Raw genomic sequence first — 21041 nt, 5'->3', positions numbered from 1 at the left:
AAGCACCTGGAGCCAGGACCATGGAGGTTGGTGATGGCTCCCTGGTGACAGAGCTAGCTGAAGCACACATACACACCTGCCAGAAAAAGCTTTTCAGACTGCTCAGTAAACATGCTACAGCTCCACTTGGGTGACACAGCCCTGTGCCCACGCGACAGGGTGGCTCTGCTGAACCCCCAGACCTCGGTGAACCATTTTTTCAGGATGTCCCCAAATTTCCTATAGACTATGTGAACCCAGGTTTCTCCACAAAAGTTTGCATTTTTTAGAGAAAAATGTGTTTGTGTAGAAGCAAACTGTATATGGGCTTAGCCTAGGATGAATTCAACATCCTGTCCCCATGAAGCATGGTGACACCACACCAAAACAACTTGTGCACTTCAGACAGTACTGGACACCAGCCTGAAGAGCCAGATAACCAGAGTGAGGTGTCTGAATTGCAAAGAACTTTACAGGCATTGAACATACCAACCTCAAAATGTTGGTAAACTTTCTCAGCTGTTAAAAATCTCAGCTCTAGTTGGGAAAATCATTAGGAATACCTAGGAGAACTCCAGGGAAAAATTACACTTCCTCTTTGACTCAGCTCTTCAAAAACCATTTCTTCAGTAGGTTTTCCCACTGTGCAGACAGAAGGCATGCTGGGGAAAGCTGCCATCACAGCCAGTTTTGCAGCTACACATTCCCACATTCTCCCTCCAGAACTGTCTATATCTGGCAACAACACAAAACCACACCTGGTAGAGAACAGCAGCTGAACTCCACTGGGGACTCTCTGTGGAAGAATATTTTTGTGTGCAAAACACAGATAGGCAGGATCACCCTCATGGAATATTTCTTCATCTTTGCAGCAGTCTTTACACATTGCAGAAAATACAGAACAAAAAATACAAAAAACCAAAAATACAGAACACGGTACTACATGAAGCAACACGTATATCTTTTGCAATTTATACAGGTCAAGTTCTCAAGTCAAGGCTGCTGGAAAGCTGAAGACAATGGTGTGTCTAAAAGGCCCTTTGAGCACCCACAGAAAAGTGTAAGTGGGCCCATTCTTTCTCAGTTCTTTACACCTCACACAGCACCTATCCTGCACTGTAGCTTTTGAATGTGCAGAACCAAACCCTTCAGCTCTGAACACAGGTCTGACAGAGAAGACACCCCCTCACACAGAGCTCAGCAAGAGCAGGGATAACAAACAGCCCTGGGAAACACTGGACAGATCAACATAAGGACTTCACAAACAACCAACAAAATAGTAAATGCTGAAAGAACAGCTTTAGGTTGGTTGTAGAAAGGTACATGTAAGGATGAAATCAAAACCAGAGAAGTATCACAGCTACACCATTGGGTAAGGGAGGACAAGGCTTCAGCACTTCCCGAGCCCATAGTGCACCAAGAGGAGACGTCACTGAGGTCCTTTGAGGTGACACAGCCAGAAGATCTTGAAGCAACTGGACTCTGCTGCCCAGTGGCTTCATCCACTGTATTTACTTTGTTGAATCTTGCCTTTCCTGGTGTTGCTTGTTTTTTTGGTTTTTGTGAACATAGTGGTTTCATCTGAATCCTCAGCATTGCAAAGGTCTCTGCTGTTGGGCTTGCTGGGCTGCTCGAAGGAGAGCAGGAATTGCTGCATCTGCAGTGCCTGCAGCAGAGCAGCACAGCAGGGCTCCCCACCCTGAGCCACAGAACACCACTGCACTGAACCCTGCAGGGCCAGGTTTGTGCTTGGTTTTGCTTTCAAAGCAGAACTGTTTGAGAAGAAGCAGGACATCCAGCTAAGGAGGTTACTGCTCGTCTCACAGGTAAAATGGCTAAGCAGGTTTACCCAGGCAATGTTAACTGTTGCTTACATCTTCAAAGAGTTACCCTCTTGCTTCACTTACAGACTCCATTCCCAAGCAAAACATTAATATATAGGTACACAAATATTCATGTAAATTTACATGCGTGACTATAGCAGATAAGGGTGGAGACGAAACAGAGAGAAACAGCTTACACGTCTTGGAAAGAACTGGCTACAGAGGCCTCGAGTGCTCAATTACAGCAGACATGGGCCATTGTCTGCAGGTGGATTATACAGGTTTGTGGGTAAACCATGCCAAAGGTACAAACATCCCTGCAGTGGCTCTGGGCCAAGCCATTTAGGTCAGCCAAGTCTTATTAGTTTAATTGCAGCACCACGTTAATGGCCTGGCTGCCAGAGCAGCGCGGGGATTCCTGCAGCAGCCTTCCTGGTAGGGCCAGTTTTCCCAGGATGCAAATATCCCCTGCAGCACAGCACTGCCACAGGGGAAATCACCAGTTAATGGGGAAGCACACCACCACAAGGATGCAGTTATGCTGCTTCTCGAGTCAAGCTGCTTTATTTTTCCATGGGGTTAAGGCTAAAGAAAACCAAAAACACTTCTTCAATCTTGATTTGCTGGAGACCAAAATGGAGAGGCTTGTCCTATCTTCCCAAGAAACTGGGGTTGAGAAACAAAGTCTTCCATATAGTTCTAAAGGTTCCTGTTATTTCAAACTGGAATTTGGAGCCATTGTGTTCCTGCCCTACTCTGGTCCATATTGCCTAAATTTGAGTTTCCATTGCCTATTATGTCTTTGAACCTTTAAGTCATTTTACTAAGAAATCAATTAGCCAAGAACTTCATGAGTAAATTCTCTCCCGATAGCTTTTCTAGGCAGTTTCTTGTTTGATATTTTCCATAATTCTGATGTCTTCAACTAAAACTACTTGCAACCCAAGAGAAGTTACTAGTTTAGACATGAAAATTACTGTGTCTCTTTTAGGTATAAAGAAATAATTTTATCAAATAAAGCTCTGACTAACATAGCACAGGCTATCTTTTGAATACTCATATTATATTTAACATCTTAATCTCCATCTCCAAGGATTTTTCTTTTTTTAAACTTTCACACTAATGATCACAATACTGGTATTATAGTATTATAGTTCTAGGATAATTTTTGCTTCTTTTTTTGGTAAAATCTTTTATACATTTCTTCTAATATATATCAAGACTTGGTAAAATTTATAGATCAAAAAATCACTAAAGATTTGGTAAAATTTATGGATAAAAAAATCTCTGCTCCAAAATTTTTAATTACATGTAGCATTATTTTCAGCATACTGAGACAGAGATTAGTTAGTTAGAGTCACCTGCCTGAAGGGAATACCTTAGGCTTTTCAAATTTCACTTCAGTTTTAATATGTTCATTTCCATTTCCTCATCTCTGTTAGCGTCCTGGAGTCATATCTGCTTTCAGATATCACCTTACTCAAAACAACACTTCCCCTGCCCGAGATCCCTTTTTTATCTATGTTTCCCTTGGTTCTTCACCATTTTAAGGCTTTTCTTATAATGTAAATTTAACCATGGATGGACAGTGTCCAAGGGACTCAGCTGAAAGTTATCAATTAAGAAAAATGCCTAAGAAGGTCCTCCCATGGTAATGAAAAGATATTTAAACCTTTCCATATAGTTCCAGTCCATGAACAACTTACTGGCCTTAGCTCTCCTAGCATGCTTCCTCAACCTGTCAAAGTAACATTCCTATGGAACTCATCACCCTGTACACCTCCATTTCTTTGAACTTCTTTTGCAGATTTTTACAAGCCTGCTTGCTCTGGCCATAACTGATGCAGAATCTCCAACCACGTGTTCAAGTTTTGTCATTAATCTCTTTTTACCTGCAGGTAATTCTGCTTTATTTCTCTAGTTCCTCAGCCTTCTTCTCTCTTTCTCTTGTGACTCTACATACCCTTTTCCCTAAAACTACAGCTTCTGGCAGAACCTCCATTTGTTTTTGACTCAAATAAGATGTTTCAACTCTGACCAGTAGCAAGAGAAATGAAACCACAACCTCCTCACCTTTGTAATCACCAACACTATGTTCTCCAGGCTCATTCTCCTCACCCAGACTCTGTTCTCCATATCCTTTTTTTTGGAAGATAACTGAAAATTTGAAATTATTTGTGCAGCCTTGTTTCTCCACCAATGTTCAATTACCTTCAACTTCCTAGCTTTTGGATGTTTTCCTCACCTAGATCTACCAGCTGACATTTCCTACCAAATTATTTCATGTCTGCTGTTTACACAAGAATAAATTCATTTTCCAAGTCACACGCTGCTCTGTTCAAAGGCCAAAATTTCCATCTTTTGGGAGAGCTCTGTTGCAGAAAACCCCTAAAATGCCCAATTAAACATTTGAAACCGCAAATAAAAGTCCTACAATAGACAAACTTGCTTACCTAGATCTGCAGAGAACATCTTCCTCACCCAGCATAAAGTACATACTAACCTCCCATACCTTATGCTCCACTTGCCAGCTCCTTCCCTGCTGGGCTGCTGTGCCTGTGAGTGCTGGCTCTGAACACACTGCAGGTATCACCCACAGCACAGCAGGGTTTCAGCTGATGTCACTCACCACGTCAGAATGCAAATCAGACAGCTCTTCTCATTCAGTCATCCCTCACTGAGGGGAACGAGTACAACTTCCTGCTTTTGCCCAGTGAAAAACAAGCATTAGTTTATTCAGCTAAAAACAAGGCCGAAAGGCCCCAGATACTTCTGGCTTCACAATGTCTTTGGTCAAAAGGTGGTCAGAGCAGTGTGTCCAAATGTTTCTTAGCTTCTCTCTTGCTACCAATGTACTTTCAGAAGCTGCTCTGGGTGCTCTTCACACCCCTCACTCCAGCTGAGCTTCAGCTTTCCTCCCTGCATCCTTCTTTCCCCAGGCAACATTTCTGTATTGCTCTTGGCCATTCATACCTCTCCCACCTTCCTGATGCTTCCTGCTTGTGTTTGAGCTCAAACAACAGCTCCATGCTCATGCTCCTTTGCCTCCTACCATGTTTGTTTGTCTTTTTGCATGTTGCAATGGACTACATGTGCTTGGATCTGGTTCTGGAAGATCAGCACCTTTACCTGCCAGGAGAGTCTCCCATGAACTCCTGCCAAGCAGATCCCTGAAGAAGCACAAATCTCCTCTCCTGAAACTTAAGAAAAACCCAAGAAGGTAGATTCAAATTTTGAAATACCACAGCTGTTTCTACCATATCTTTCCTCCAAGAACCTGGAGATCCTTCCCTACTAATGCTGTAAAAAACCTGGGCTGAACTGCAGCACTCATCAAACTAGTCTGAAAAACAAAGTGCTGTATTGAATTATCAGGGTAAAAGCAAGAAGACTTTTGCTGTTTGGCTGGTACCTAGTTCACGGCTGAATTATTAAATGCAGTAACATTCCTGTTACATGCTAACATGAAGTAACACGCCTTCCAAGGACAGAGTGAGGTAACAAAAACCTTGTTGTCCTGACACTTGGGAACAATGTTCTGCTACTGAACATTAACTGTACAAACAAACAAAAACAAAACAAAAATCAGCGGAAAACCACAGGAGACTGCATGCTGACTGTTTGGCCACATCCCTGTGCAGAAAGCTACAGACCATATCATGGCTTAGTAAGAACATCAGACACCACCGGTGTCAAAGCACCAGCTACAACATCTCCACAAAACACACAGTCCAGACCTATGTGGGTTTCTCAAGAGTGCAAATGTAAAATATAAGAAGGAGGTACCTATAAACCCCAAATGAGCTACTTATCAATTTCTTTGCATTTTTTCCTTCATTCTTTCTCCTGACACCTACTATTTCCTCCAGTCTCACTGTAGAAACAGCCGTCACTGTCTGACATCACTTGATAGAACTGAGGAAAAAAATCAAGTTATTGGCCTCAGGCCACAGTGAGCTAAGAAGTCAGGTTGGAAGATCACTCAAAGAATCAAGAGGGAGATTACTTCTCCTAGAACTGCTCACCTGTTCTTTCTCTAAATTTTTTCAGTATCAAAGAAAGAGTCAGGCAATCTTAATGAGATCATGTCCTTCAATCTGAATTAAGAGACAGTAAAAACTGCCAAAAAGCCTCTAAACAGAAATGCTATTTATCCACAAAGATTGTACCAACAAGCAGTTCATGCACCAATAGAAGCCTTTTGACAGATTTTGGAAGAGAAAGGTACAAAAAGGAATCACACTCTGAGAATACACACTAAATAAGGCTCAAGACTTTGAGCCTGGACAGCAATAACTTTGTGAGAAACTCTTCCAAAGGCAAGTTCTGGCCTTACAACCCAGTTTATGTGCATGGATGTTCAGATGCTGGAGGAGCAAAAAATATTTGTCCAGATAATTCATTACAATACATACCCCTGACACTGTTTCTACTACCAACTGCAATCACTCAACAGATTATCACTAACCCTGCTACTCTACAAACATATCCCAGGCCTTAAAAAGTTTAATCCTAACTTAAAAATTGAGAATAACAAAAAGCAGGTAGTAGGTTCAAGCTTCCAAGCCATACTTGAATCACATTAAAAAACCGACACAGCACTCAATAAAGCCTCTTATGAGCTCATGTGACAGTGCAATGCTTCTCCAATGCATTACCTGACTCTCCAGCCCTTTTGAGGCATAAACATTCCTAAATAATCGTACTGTTGTGATGGCCCTCTCCTCACCTCTAAGAATCACCCTTGGCAAGCCCTTCTGGTCCCTTCCAGGACAGCTCCTCCTCTCCTGTCCTTTTGTCTTCAGCCACACCCCAGGTTCCACAGTCTGTGCAGCCCTCAGAAGCTCTTCATCCATAGCTTCACCTACAGTTCCTACTTCCCTGCAGCCCAAAGTGTCACCATTGCTCCTAATTCATACAGTCAAGCCCTACAGTGAATCAAGCACTCTTATCCCTCTTTCTCCTCCAGCCAGGCCATTTCCCCAGTCAAGTTTTCTAATTCATCACACCAGCACATCTGAGCATCCCCCTGAGCGCTGAACTCCTGAACAGCCAATGTTGGGTCAAAACAAGAGAACCTGCTGTGTTAAACAAGGAGGCCTCAGGGACCGATCTGTGCAACCTCTGCCACAGACCTCGCAAAGATCAAACAGCAAAGTGGAATTGGATCATCTTTAATGCCAACATAGATTAGAAAAGTGCTTACCTATCATTTAGGATTAATCTGTTGCGTGAAGTTGAGGGAGGCATCCTGTATTACAATGCAGTACACCTACACACACAGTAAATGACTTTTCACACAACCCTCGCTCTCCTCCCTCATGCAGGAAACACACAGGCTTTAATTACTTTCTATGAGTTGTCTTTAAATTTCAGTATCAACTGTTCCATCAGTTTCCCAGGTATTTGTTCTTGCAAACTCCCCAGCCTGTTCCAAAGCTTAGGGAAAAAAAAAATAATTACGCTAAAATTAAGATTCTTTTAAATTATACTCCTACCTGTAAAAGTAGTACATGCTTTCATGATTTTTCATTTCAAAACACAAAACATAAAACTTTATCTGAGAACATCTACATTCCCAACATTACTGCAAAAGCAAAATATGTCAAAAACATTGAGATAGCAACTGATAGAAAGATTTGCCTTTCTCCAAGTTTAAAACCATTGAGAATCACTTTTCACAAGCATTACTGCTTAATGAGTAATGCAATCTATCACATGATGATGTTCATTGAAAAGCAAATGTGAATATGAATTATTCTTCATTAGCACAGATAACTTAAAAGCTCTGTGATAGGAGCAGCCTATAAAGCAGAATGTAAAACTCCAGTTGTTTCCATAGGCATTGAGCTCTTTTCTTTGCTGGAAGGTGGCTAACATGAAGAGAACCTGCCTCCAATGGAGCTTTATCTATTACATAAACAAATCACTGTAGGACGGTGTATTCCTTGTCAAGATTTGAAGGCTGCAACAACTGTGCTATTTATCTAGTAATTCTGGCATTATGGGATGTTATAACCACATGTGCAGTGGCACCCTTCCAATGAGGGATCCCGCTGGACACAGACAGGGCTCATTGGGATTGCTCAGCCCTGGGGGTCCTCTTGGTCTTCTGGGGAACACAGTCCCTCCTCAAGCCGGACTCCTCCTGCTCTAATGAGGAGCCAGTGTTTGCTGAAGGGTCTGAGAGAGAACTCGGACACCCCATCCCCCATCCCAGCAGCAGCACCCCCGGCTCCCGGGCACTGCCCTGGCTCAGCTGCCTGAGCTAAGGGTTTATTTTTAAAACGCTGATACCGAGGGTCACTTTCTTCTTGCTTCAGTTCACCACAAGTAACTTTACAAGAAAAGTCATACAGAAGGGATTATTTGGGGAATTCTGCTTTCATGCTTTTAATTCAATATCCTCTCTAAACAGAAAAATTCCTCTGATCTTTTCTTTGAAAACATTAAACACAAACTCTGATAATTCATCTTTCAAACCCTGCAGAAGGATCTTTCAAATATGTATGAAGACAGACAGATGAACCACAGGGAAGCTGTTGTCCCAAAAGCTCTTATAGTACCTCAGGGATAAAAATAACACTGCTCATTACAAACAAAATAATGTGAACACAGCCTGTAGTTTACCTCTTTCACAATTTATTTTTCCTTATCTGCTTTGATTCAAAGCCTTGGCATTTGTTGGGTTGGAAGGCATATGCCATAACCTGTGACTACCAGCGCAGCAACCTCAGAAAGAAAAGTATTTTAAGAATTTCTTTATTTTTGGAACTGACTTTTAAAACAAAGACACTAGTTCTGATCAAAACCAGTTTCGGTAAAAGGTGAATCAGTCTCAAAGTTTATGGAATTACTGCAGTCCTCTTTGAATGTATTTCCTATTTTTCCAAATAAAACTCCTGGATTAATTAAAACTAATGCATATTGGAAAAGGAGTGGGGAACATGCACTGGGTTCTTGACATTGCTGTTTAATTCTGGACAAACCTGCTGAGGCATGCACTACAAAAACAACCCCCAACAGAACAGCCTTAAGTGGACTTTCAAAACTGGGAAAATTATGACTTTTTTTTCTTTTTACTTAAGAAGAACCTGCTATAGAATGCCAGTAGAATTAAATATGAAACCTTCGATACAGATATACTAAAGGTGAATACATGCATAGAGCAGAGACCCACAATAAAATGCAAACCTTAATTTGAATGAGGAGGGTGGCTAAGGGCACAGAACAGACTTGCAGACACCTAGTTAAGGTGAAAAGCACCCCACAGCCAGGTCAGTGTGTGAGACCAGGAGCACTGAGTCACACCACAAGCAGGCCCAAGGGCAGGAGCTCTGCCAACACCTGTGGTGGCCAGGATGCATCCAGTGGAGAACAACACTTTGCATCCTCAGCCCTTTGTGGCAGCTTCACACAGGCCCAGCCTGGGCTGGCAGCAGCTCCTGGAACTCATCCAGAACCAGAAGCTGCACGGGGCATTCCAGGGCTGTCCATGCTGCTGGGCAGGGGGCAGTGCCCAGCTCCTGGCAGAGGTTCCCCTACAGCTCCTTTCAGGTGCACTCCAGGTCTAGGGGCTCCCTGAGCTCCAGCCTTTACAACAGAACCTGCAGTGTGTGGCATTGCAATGAAATGGGGCTGGAAATGTGCAACTCTACACCTACAACGGATCCACTGAAATGTTCAATATCTCAGTATTAACTAGAACGAGGATAATTAATTTTACTTATAAGAAATAATTACAAGATTTTGGCTTCCTCTAGAGCAATCTATTTTGAAGTAAGCCTTTTGACTTCTACTTTTCCTTTACATGAAAGCGTGGCTTTTCTCCCACAGGGAAGAAACCTGGAACAGACATTGGAAATACAAGCAGGATATAAAACACAGAACACAATAAACAATTCTGACTCCAGAAATCTCATGACACTTTTGTTCTTATCAACAGGCTCTAAATTCACAGCTAAAGTGGAGTCAGTTCAAAACTGCATGCCCCTCAGTTCAGCTGCACCCCCACTGGATTTTAGTGTGGACTTGTTATGTCATAGTAATGTCTGGATATATCTAATGAGCCTAAATGTATTAAACAAATGTGATTTTTCAGAAAATGCTGTGATATAATGACTCAGCATTTCAAAGAACAAGTACATGTTACTTACATCCTACAGTACAGAAAATCAAGATGGACTATTTGTTCTGACTTGTGCATGTCAGTTCTTTCATGTTCTACAATCTCCTTTCTTCTAAGTTTGTTTTCACCTGAACAAAGCCTAAGACTGGAGGACCACAGTGGGAAAAGAAACAGATGTGCTTCCTTTAAGATTGTATCAGTGGGTGGAGAGATCCACTACAGTCCTTAAAATGAAACTGCTGCTCTTTCCAGCATGAAGATCCCCCTGCTGAGAGAGGCTCCTTACAACTGAGAGCCAGAGTAAACCAACAGAGCCATCAAAGACTGGACCCCGGCCTCCACCCGTTCCTGGCCAGCTCTCCCACATCACTGCCACCACCCTGCCACGCTCTGCACAGCGATTTGTCAGGCTTCACAGAGAACCAGCTTGAGAAAAAGATCTGGGTTTAAACCAAACTTTTTCTGGTTTTATTACTTGGGGGTGATTTTACCCCGTGCCAGTTCCTCAGTGCAATTTACCTCCTGGCTTCAAAATCATTTGTGCAGGCTCAATGTAAGGTGTAAGGGGAAACGAGAAGTGGCCTGGACCTGGCAAAGGTGGCACCTCTCTCTACAGGAACGCAGCTCAAGCTAATGAAACCGTACCTCTGCTGAACTCCAAACGCCCATCTGCTACATCATACCTGGAAATATCGGGATTCATATCATCGAGTCCTTACTGACCTTTGCAAAAGGAACCTAAAAAAACCCAAAAAACCAAACCAAACAAAAACCACCACCAACAACAAAAAGAAAAAGACAAACAAAAAACCCCCAAACAAACAAACAAAAAACCCAAAACACTCACACAAAAAAACCCACCAGAAAATTAAGCCTAAATATGTGATAGATGCACCCCCAAGCAATTTCTGGGTGTACATACACAACTGAGGGACCCTCTGGATCATATGACACCAAACACCATGCCTGTATTTTTCTCCTATTTCTCTCAGGATTGAGTAACAAGCTTAAAGAACTATCCCCTACTCATCTTAGACCTGAAAAAGTAGCGTCCAATAACATTCTAGCTGCATTTTACTCTCTTGCAGAGAAATTTGCTATGAATTAGGATCCGGAGATTCCCTGAGGGATCTTTCATTTACAACCACTGCTTCCAAAGTCTGGACAAATCATCATGACCTTGGCAGGTGGCAACCTAGCTGCTGCAGCTCAGCTGTGATGTGCCTCAATCTGCTTCAAGCACTGGTCACAAACCCAACTCGTGTTCTAGTTCTGTGCACAGTGCTCTCCAAAAAGAGAAGTCCCATGGACTTGTACCTTGGAAGAAAAGGAGACCAAGCTCAGGCGTGCGCCCAGATGGCTGGAGCCTTGTCATCTGTAGCTGTATTGACTAAACACTCCTTTACCACAGTCACTTTTCACAAGCAGAATTAGCAGCTTTGCAGTTTGACTTCTGTATATTGAGCCCACATAAGCCACTTCCTAGAATAATGCTAAAATAAGTGATCTACAAAGGCTTTCACATCCTTTCCTGCCCTGCAAAGTATTGTTCTCTGCCATAAACATGTCAGAAAAGAAAAATTTGGATAACTCTATGAGCCTGAAAGCAATTTCCCCCAAAGAGCTTCGCAGGAAAGAGTCTAGGGTTTTATAAAAGCTAGAGCTAAAATAGAAAATAAAAATTTAGAAAAACAGTATCAATTTTCTTGTTATGTATCTCAAAGAACAGAAAGCAATTGGACTTTCCTGACACCTTTTTGCTTCTTGAGCCTTCTTGGGCTCATGAATATGATCAAGGATTCTAATTAGCGGCCTGTCAGAAAAAACATAAATTGCAGGAATGCCTGAATTAGTAATTTTTGTGTTTATTGGACACTGCCAGGTTTATAAAAGATTGGATGTTGTCAAGATACTGACTTTCCAGAGCTCATGCTCTCCTTCAGATCAGACATCATTTAAGTTCAGCATTCAAAAGGACATCAGAAACTGTAAGTGGTGTTTAAAAACCCAATGGAAATGTGCTCCATCAATCTGGTGACCTCAGGAAGTGAAGAAAAAAGCTCCATCACGAGGACAAGCTTTAAAAAGAAGCCTTATTTAACTCTATTTCAACAGAAAGGCAGATACCAGGAAACTGAACTTTGAAGCCTGTGAGGATGCCTGCACGAGTACACAACCGTGAGCCTCTGGAGTTCAGACAGGTTGGTGTCCCCAGACAGACTTGGGGAGCAAGAGCAGATAGCTGAGACATCCTCAAGCACCACTTGTCTCTCATTTGGCAATGCAGGGGCTTCCCAGACACCGTCCAACAACATGGGAAAAGGACGCCAACTCAGATGAGTTTTTTATTTTGATTAGAGCTGAAATCTTTCAGCCCAACATGAAAGGTTGGCAGCATGAATCTAATCTTTGCCACATGTGAACAGAGGAGCCAAGTCTCTTGTAGTTACTGGTGTGACAGACAGCAAAACAAAGCCACTTCTGTGGATTTTGGTAGACTATAACAAAAGAAAAGGACAATAATAATTTTTCATTGCAGGTGTTTACCCTCCTTCCTGTCTGGAAGCAGTTGTCAAGCTGTGAAGTCTCTACTCTGCTTTATCTCCTTAACAAAACTCTGACATTAGATGGGGATTAGATTAAGAAAATTAATATTATATGCAAATTTCAACAGATTTTAACAACTAATAAGCCTCAGCAGCTTTGATGCTCAGTAAAAAGCTCTTTTGGCTGCATTTTTCTATTTTGGCAGCTTCTTTGCTGCTCTGAACATAAGCACCTCAAAGTCTTATCTTTCAGTGTACAACTCCCAGGTAAAAAAAAGCTTTGTCCTTTTTTTTCTTTTTTCTTTTAAACAGAAATACAGAAAAAAATCCTCTGCATTTTCAAGCCTCATGGCTATCTTGATAAACCTGAGCATGTAGATTCATCAATCACCAGCTGAGTCTCACACCTCACCCCAGTTCTCACTGTTGGCAGAAGGAGAGGTAGATTCCTTCTGAGGACAAACTTCACCACATGCGTCCTCTCACACACACCTTCCATCTGACTTTGACCAAACTTATCTCACAAAACTCCATATTACATTTTCAAAAGAAGGAATTACCTTTAAAAGATGATAAACTGATATAGATAAAGATGAATTTTCCAATCTGGTGAGCTAAAATTCAGCTGTCAGACTGCAAATTAACACCGGTCTGCTCCAGAAACACTCACCTCATGCCCTGACACCTGAGTTTACTCTTATCTGATTGCCATTTCCTCCTAAAACCTACCAGCTGGTCAGGCTTTAAACGATTCCAGAAGTGGAATTTGCTGTCAAGTATCTGATTTGAGGTTTTCGGCAAAATTAGGGTTGCTTTGCTTGGTTGGTTTTTTGTCGTTATCCTACTTGAATTTTGCTCATTACACAAATCTTTCTAAAAAAAATTCAAATCACAAACGAAATAACTCAGCCTCCTGCCCAGCTTTGTCGTCCTTTTCTCTGAGAACAGTTTTCATTGCTGCCAAGAAAATCTTCCTCAGTCGCATCGCTTTTCATGCCACGGGGTGAAAGCGACGCTCCCGTGCTCGCCGCGCGCTGAGCGCTCCCGGCCCCGCAGCCCCGCGGCTCCCGCGGCCCCCGCGGCCCCCGCCCGGCGCCCGCTCACCTCCGGCCTCGCGCACCGGGCGGCGCCGGCCCGGACCCCGCCGCGCCCCGCGAGCGGCCCCTGCGCGCCCGGGCGGAGCAGCCGGCGGCGGGCCCGGCACTGCCTCGCTGTGCTCCCGGCGCTGCCTCTCTCTGCTCCCGGCGCTGCCTCTCTCTGCTCGCTCCCGGCGCTGCCTCTCTGTGCTCCGCTCCCGGCACTGCCTCTCTCTGCTCCCGGCGCTGCCTCTCTCTGCTCGCTCCCGGCGCTGCCTCTCTCTGCTCCGCTCCCGGCGCTGCCTCTCTCTGCTCCCGGCGCTGCCTCTCTCTGCTCGCTCCCGGCACTGCCTCGCTGTGCTCCCGGCGCTGCCTCTCTCTGCTCCCGACGCTGCCTCTCTCTGCTCGCTCCCGGCGCTGCCCGTCTCTGCTCCGCTCCCGGCGCTGCCCCGCTCCGCTTCGCTCCGCTCCCCGCGCTGCCCTGCCCGCCCGGCCCCGGCTCAGGGCGGCCGCGCGGGGCGATCTCGGCGCGGGGGACCCAGGGCTCCTTCAGCGAAATTGCAGCTGCTCTTTACACAGAAAACAGTGGTTAAAGTAATACATAGTATTTCAGTCGAAACAGGGAGAAAGTGCTCCTTCTGTGGACCCCGGCTTTGGAATCAGTGCAGTACAGCTGTGTAGATTTTAAGGCCGGAAAAAAACCCCCTTGAGATGATCTATTCTGTCCTGTGTTACGCAGGCCAAAAAAAATTCCACTCCGTCATTCTTGCTCTCAAGCCTTGGGAGCACAGATCCTGTTTGCTGTTCCTGTGCTATAATGCATTCTTGGAGCACTTAAGGCTGTTCCCTTGTCTCACTGAAATGCTGTCCATCAGCTCTTTCTTGCCAGACTTTTCTAAAGCTGTAGTCAGCACGGTTATGATCAGCATGGTTATAAATACCTTTGCAGACAGAAATGTGAACAATTTTAAAACAAACACCGTGACTTGCTGATAGTTTTCTCGCTTACCCATTTGAATCCACCTGCTCCATTCCCACTAGGCAATGCACAGTCCAGCTGCTGGCAAAGGGATGGCTTGTAAACAGTCTCAGTTACAGTAGCCAGGTTGCCACAGCATATCAGAGACCATAGTTGCACAAAGTACTGGGGCCCTGCTTTTACAATCCTGTCAGGAAACTCTGGCCATCTCAGGGCTCCAGGGGACACCTGTACACCTACAAGCAGGTGGTTGTCCAGTATCTCCTTGTGTGACGTCACTGAAACCATCTTAAAACAGTGCTTTATCTGCAATGACCATATTTATAGAGCCAGTTTTTCTGGGGCTGATCTGAAGCCCACTGACAAAAACTCCCACTGACTTCCAAAGGATTGGGATTGGGCTTTCCACGAGCAAAAGTGCTTGTTTCAGTGTGTGCAATAGGTGGAACAAAACCATCTAAGACTCCTGGAGCAAAGGAAGGTGCTCAGGTGTTGTTTGCCTTTTATTTTCCTTGCGTTCACTTTGACTCTTTTAGTTACAGAGGTGTGACCCAAGGCCTCCCACTCAGGAGGACCCATCTGTGTCCTCACCAGAGGGTTCCCAGCACACAGAGCTGCAGCAGCACAACCCAGCACCAACCTCCACACAGCAAAGCAGCTCAGAGCAGAGCCTTGCTCAGAAGGGCTAACCCTGCATGCCTCAGCAGTCCATAATCATAAATCATGGTGAGTCTAGAATTACAAGTGCTGAGTACTGCTACTCAATCCCTCTGCAGAGTGCTGCCTTCAAGCCATGAAAGATACCAGGTTTTTTGGGATCTGTACCTTGAGACATCCAAAGGGGTCTGAAGGACAAAGATGGGCACCCAGTCTCTTACCTATCAGGTTTGTTCAATACTTCATGAAACAATTAGGATATGAGGTGCTTCAAAATCACTTATCATTTCAGAATATGGACTGCTGAACCCCTGCTGGGTTAGTATTTATATGACAATATATTTATGAGTATACACAGGTTTATAAAAATGTAATCATTTATCCAGCAGATGCCCACTGTGAACAGGATGATAATATGTTCAGAGGTCAAACAAGTCCTCTAGTTAGAGTCCACAAGAATGTTACCCTCTGAAACCCTGTTCAGTGTGTCCAAATGAAGCTCTGAGCAAGCCTGATGGCCATTTTGTCTGTGAGCTCTGGGATGTGATGCTGGGCACTGGAAAAGCAGAAGGGTGGCCTTTGCCAATGGGAACAGCACCCTCGAATGGGAAAATTAAGTTCCTCCCAGTCAGCAGGACGTGAGGTAAGCAAAATTAGTTCAGGCTGGAGAAGGCTCTAGGGAGACCTCAGAGCCCCTTTTATTCCCTTAAGGGGCTCCAAGGGAGCTTGGGAGGGACTTTGGGCAAGGAGGAAGGACAAGGGGGAGTGGAGGAACAGGACAAGGGGGAATGGCTTCCTACTTCCAGAGGGCAGGCTTAGATGGGATACCGGGAAAAAATTCTTCCCTGTGAGGATGGTGAGGCCTGGCACACTTTACCCAGGAAAGCTGTGGCTGTCCCATCCCTGGAAGTGTTCAAGGCCAGGCTGGATGGGACTTGGAGCAAGCTGGGATAGTGGAAGGTGTCCCTGCCCCATGGCAGGGGTGGGAATGAGATGGACCTAAAGGTCCTTTCCAATCCAAGCCATTCTGTAATTCTATGAAACTCCAAATGCAATTGAGCACTGGTACCCCTAGAGCTGGATGTGCTCAGGTCTGGCAATGGTGAGTGAATGCTTGTGCCTGCTGTGGCACTGATCTGGGCAGAACTGCTGCCCATTGGAGCCTTATTGGTTCATCTGCAACAAATCTCACCTTGTGTGGATTCTTGCATTTAAGTCACTCTTGAGTTGTGACTCTCATAACGCTTCATCCTACTGTCTTATTCGTGCACCTCTCCATCCTAGTGAGGATCCCAAAGCCATTATAACTCAAGACCAGGACATAGCATTTTCATGGAATTGGTTCATCTACTCTTGAAACAGATCCTGTTTATGAAGAAAGGGGGAGGCTTGTCTTTGGAAGATACTGCAATTCCTCAGGTCTTGAGAGAAGATGCTGTGAGACAGTGTCTAACTGGACCTGCACAGGTAGTTCATGGAAGAACGTGCAATTATTTACACCTGAATTTGATAAGATGCTGTTGCTAACAGGACTATCCTTATGAACATGCCTTTCTATTATCACTTTATGGCTTTTTTGTCAGAGCAGGGTAAGGTGGGAGTTTTGAAAGAATCATCACTAGCAGACAAACTTGGAAACTGGCTTTCCTGTAGATATGTTTATGGTCAGGCAATGAACGTGTCAGGGGGTAGATACTATGGCTGACACATCACTGATGCTTCTCAAGAGGAGCCCAACCATGATTAACTGCACCAAACCTCCTCTCTAGAAATGCTCATGTTCTGAATCAGTGACATTACTCATGCCAACACTCCTAACACTAACAGTCTGAGGAGTCTTAAAGTCTTCATGTCATCAGCTAAGCCAGGTCATTAAAATAAATCCCCAGTGTCTTCACAGAAAGCAGGTATCTCTGTTCCAAGTCTGCTGTTGATTCCTTCTGTAGAGGCTGTGAATTCCATCTCCACCTGGGTGCCTCCACATCTGCTTGCTCACAGTACCAGATGTGGCATCATTTTGGCACTGACTGTGGCCAGTGGGGTATTGGGTTTTACGTGACTTAAGCAGAAGGAGTCTAGCAATTAAAAAAAACTGTACAGCAGTAATGGAATGGAATGTATGAGCCAGTGGTGCAGAGCCTGGATCTGTGAATGCCATCGAAGCCTGCACACTACAGCAGCAAGAGCTTAGTTTTACTCACAGGACCTTTATAAATTACATACTCTCCTAGAGAGTGTGCTCAGAGTGCTTTGAACAGGTCTCTGCCATCTTAGTTACCCTGAAATGCAGAGTGGCTGGTGGGATTTAAAGAACATTCTTAAATAGGAAAATTTGAAAATCTTCTAGGTCTCCTTCCATTTACCAATGGCTATTCCTGTAGAAGCAATGTCTTCTATGAATTTTCTGGAATAACAGCTCCTCTTTGAGGGCCAACACCCTCTCAAGACATTCCTTTTGATCATACTATTGCCTAGGAAGTTAACATGCAGCTTCCTGTTAACACCATTGTCTTGATATTTTGGTGTATTTACTTTCCTTTTTCCCACTTAGACAATCCCGAATTCTGTCCCATTTAGTTTCTTCATTTGGTCAAGCCTGATGCAAAATTTTTTGCTTGGGCTTAATTGGGTCCCCCTTATCTGTCTCTCAGCAGCTGTTTGCTACCTGAACTCTGCCCTAAATCCTGCAGTGACAGGTGATGCCCATTGACACAACTCCACTTACTCTCTTTCCTGCTGGCACCCCCACCCCAATATTCTGACACTGGTGTCTGCTCTTATGGTGTCATTTGGATTCTGAACCCTAATGTTTAGGGCCAGAGAGGGACCTCAGAGTCTCTGTGCAGAGACAGCGCGTCCCACACCGCACACCCATCGCTGCTTATGGCAGTTCACTTACCCACTCCTGCTGCTGGCGGCTGCTGCACTGTCTTACTTCCACATTCTTCCTGCCATGTATCAGCCTGAATTGGTTGTCCTTGGATATCCTTACAACCTTGGGTGTGCAGAGAAGGTGGCTTATTGCCTGGTGCCAAAGTTCAGTATCTTGAGAGAAAGGTACAACTTTGTAAGTGAAGTAGAAGGAGGAGAGATGCAGACACCACGGACACTCTCAGATATCATGTGAGCCCCTCCCCCAGCTCTGTGGGGAGGCACATGGGAGCAGCTTTGTTCCTATTTTAGGTACAGACCTAAGTATCCAAGAGCCATTTGTACTCTCTGCGCAGCCTGGCAGGATTTGGGTTACAAGCCTCAAAGACCTGCTGTTGAGTGTGCTGCTCCAGGGGATTACAGGCAGGAAAGCTGTCCCACAACCTCTGTCCTTCTTGAAAGGCTTTCTAAAGTGTCCGACCTGTGGCTAATATTAGACACTGCAACTTCAGCAAGCAATCCAGTGCCCTTTCTGTAGTGCTTGGCTCTGCCCATACCTGCTGTGATTTCATCCTGTAGCACCATTTTCAGAGTGAATGTCAGGACCTCAGGACTCACGTCACTGAACACTTAAGGGTTCCTTGCTGATATTTTTGTTGAAGAGGGTGAAGTGTCCCAGGCAAGCCTGCTGGAGTGTCAGAACATCCTCCCCTTCCCTTGCACAGCCAGCGCAGCAAAACTCAGGATGATATACTGAATAGCTGATTTTATTAGAAACAAAACTGACTTCATTTCCATTCATTTGCCTTTAAATTTCATTCACAGGTTCTCTGGCATTCATACAGAAGTACTGAGATGAATGTGTGCAAGTGGTGTTACTTGAGGTAACACCACGAACAGAACACTGGCTGCTGAGTCCTCATCACGTCTCTTAGCTCTTCATGAGTTGGTGGCCACGTGCTGCATATTGCATACACCTTTCATACCCACCCCAAGGCTCTTGCTCCAGAGAGTGCCAGGGCTTCACCAAGCCTTGCAATGGCACAGGTGGGACCCTGGAGCCCTGCAGCTAGCCCTAGGAACTGAACAGACTCAGATATTTCAGTTGGAGGATATAATGCAGCTCTGGGGTTTTCGGGGTCTCACCGACTCCGGCTGCCATGAGTGTCCCAGACAGGGAAGTCCAGTTAAGCACAACCTGTCCAGGCCTCTCAGGCAGGCTCAAAGCTGCTGGCAATCTTAGCAAGCTCAGCTCTTAAGTGAGATCAGCTCTTTGGTGATTTTCAGCTCTTTAGTGATTTCAGCTCTTTGCTTGCGAAGTGCCTCAGCAGACCAGGGAGAGAGAGGAGAAGGCTGTGTGAGGTTCCACAGAGGTGTCTTCATTGGTATCTTCTCAAAGGGTCCCAGTGACAGTTCTTCTGCTGAACTGGGCAGTAATAGGGGTTTATATGGGTATAGGAGTTTTGGAAAACAGTCCAGTAGTAAGGGTCGAGGCAAAAGTGACCTATCATTTTACAGAAATAACAAGGGTCCGAGGGTGGAAGAGGGGTTTCTTAGGTCCAGTCATCATGACTAGGCATTTCTTATCTTAGGCTGCTGACCGCCAGAGAGACCTTGCAGGCCCTGTGCCTGCTACAGGAGACCTACAACAACCATCTCATCCACCTGCCTGAACCCTTCAGGGCTGACCAAAAACGAAAGCTTGCTCTTAAGGCCATTGTCCCAATGCCTCTTCAACACTGACAAGCCGGGGGCATTGACTGCCTCTCAGGGATGCCCATTCCAGGGTTTGAGCACCCTCTTCATAAGGAAATGCTCCCTCATATCCAGTCTGAACCTTCCCTGGAATGGCTTTGTACCGTTTCCAGGAGTGCTGTCCCTGGACCCGAGGGCAAAGAGCTCAGCACTGCCCTCTCCATATCCCCTCCTCAGGAAGCTGCAGAGAGCAACAGTGTCATCCCTCAGCCTCCAAAGGAGACAAGGCCAGAGCCCTCAACTGCTCCTCAATGGCATGCCATCCACCCAGCTTGGTTCCACTCCTCTGGACTCATTCAAGGACCTTCACATTCCTTTTTAAATTGTGGGGCCAAATTTATGGGATTGCATTCCCATTCTAGGGGGGGACAGAACAGAAATGCAGCTATTATAGCTATAGTAAATTTTTTCAGGATTTGATATGCCAACATTCATTTGCAGTGCGTGACCCTTTGCAGAGGGGAGAGGATGGTCTTAAAATGTACTGGTTACCAACTTGTTTTCAAATGTAATTCAAAGCACAGGTTTCAGCTCATAAATCCTGTATCATTTGCAATCCTTGCGGTTAAAGACTAGGGGCATTCAAGAAAAGGGAATTTATCTCTGTTGTGGTTTGACACTGGTCAAGATACCAGGCACCCATGAAAATCATAATGAAGGGCTCATGAGCTGAGATAAGGATTGGAAGAAAACACTCTAAGGGCAAAACAGGCTCAAAGTTAAAGGTATAAAGTACATTTAATATTAACAGGGTCAGAGGAGGATAATGAGGAGTAAAAGAAGCCTTTCAGTTCGTCACTTGAGATCTTTCTACAGTTTGCTTAGGAAGAGGAGTCTTTTTCTTCTGCTGTGCCATGGAGTCTTTCCCGTGGGAGACAGTTCTCAGTGACTGTGGTTCAGCACGGTTCTAATTTCACAAGTAGCAGTCCTGCCCAGCTTGCTGTAACATGAGTCCCTCCCACAGGCAAAAGACTCTTCTCAAAACTGCATGTCATGGGTCGCTAGTCCATGGGATGTAGTCTTTTAAGGCTAGGTGCTCTAGTTTGGAAGCATGGGCCCTCTCTCTTTGTTCAGGTCTCCCACTAGACCACAGCTTTTTCAGGATCCACCCGCTCCAGCATGAGCACCTTTTCGTATAGGTTGTGAGTAGATCTCTTCATCCCCCGTGGACTTCATGCATTACAAGTAGACAGTTTGTTTCACCACAGTCCTCACTACAGCTTGCAG

The 21041-nt window shown here is 44.8% G+C and overlaps 1 protein-coding gene across 1 annotated transcript in view; it reads right to left on the bottom strand.

Annotated features, from left to right (window-relative positions):
• The window catches only part of LOC129131393 (ceramide synthase 4-like), a 40085-nt gene extending 25990 nt beyond the window's left edge, over positions 1–14095 (bottom strand). The window contains exon 1 of the mRNA XM_077191444.1: positions 13581–14095. The gene's annotated coding sequence lies outside the window, so the exon portion shown is untranslated. The remainder of the gene's footprint in view (positions 1–13580) is intronic.
• Positions 14096–21041: the final 6946 nt, after the last annotated feature.

The sequence above is a fragment of the Agelaius phoeniceus genome, chromosome 29, assembly GCF_051311805.1.
Source record: "Agelaius phoeniceus isolate bAgePho1 chromosome 29, bAgePho1.hap1, whole genome shotgun sequence".
Taxonomy (NCBI): domain Eukaryota; kingdom Metazoa; phylum Chordata; class Aves; order Passeriformes; family Icteridae; genus Agelaius; species Agelaius phoeniceus.
This window is presented reverse-complemented; position numbering and strand designations above follow the sequence as displayed.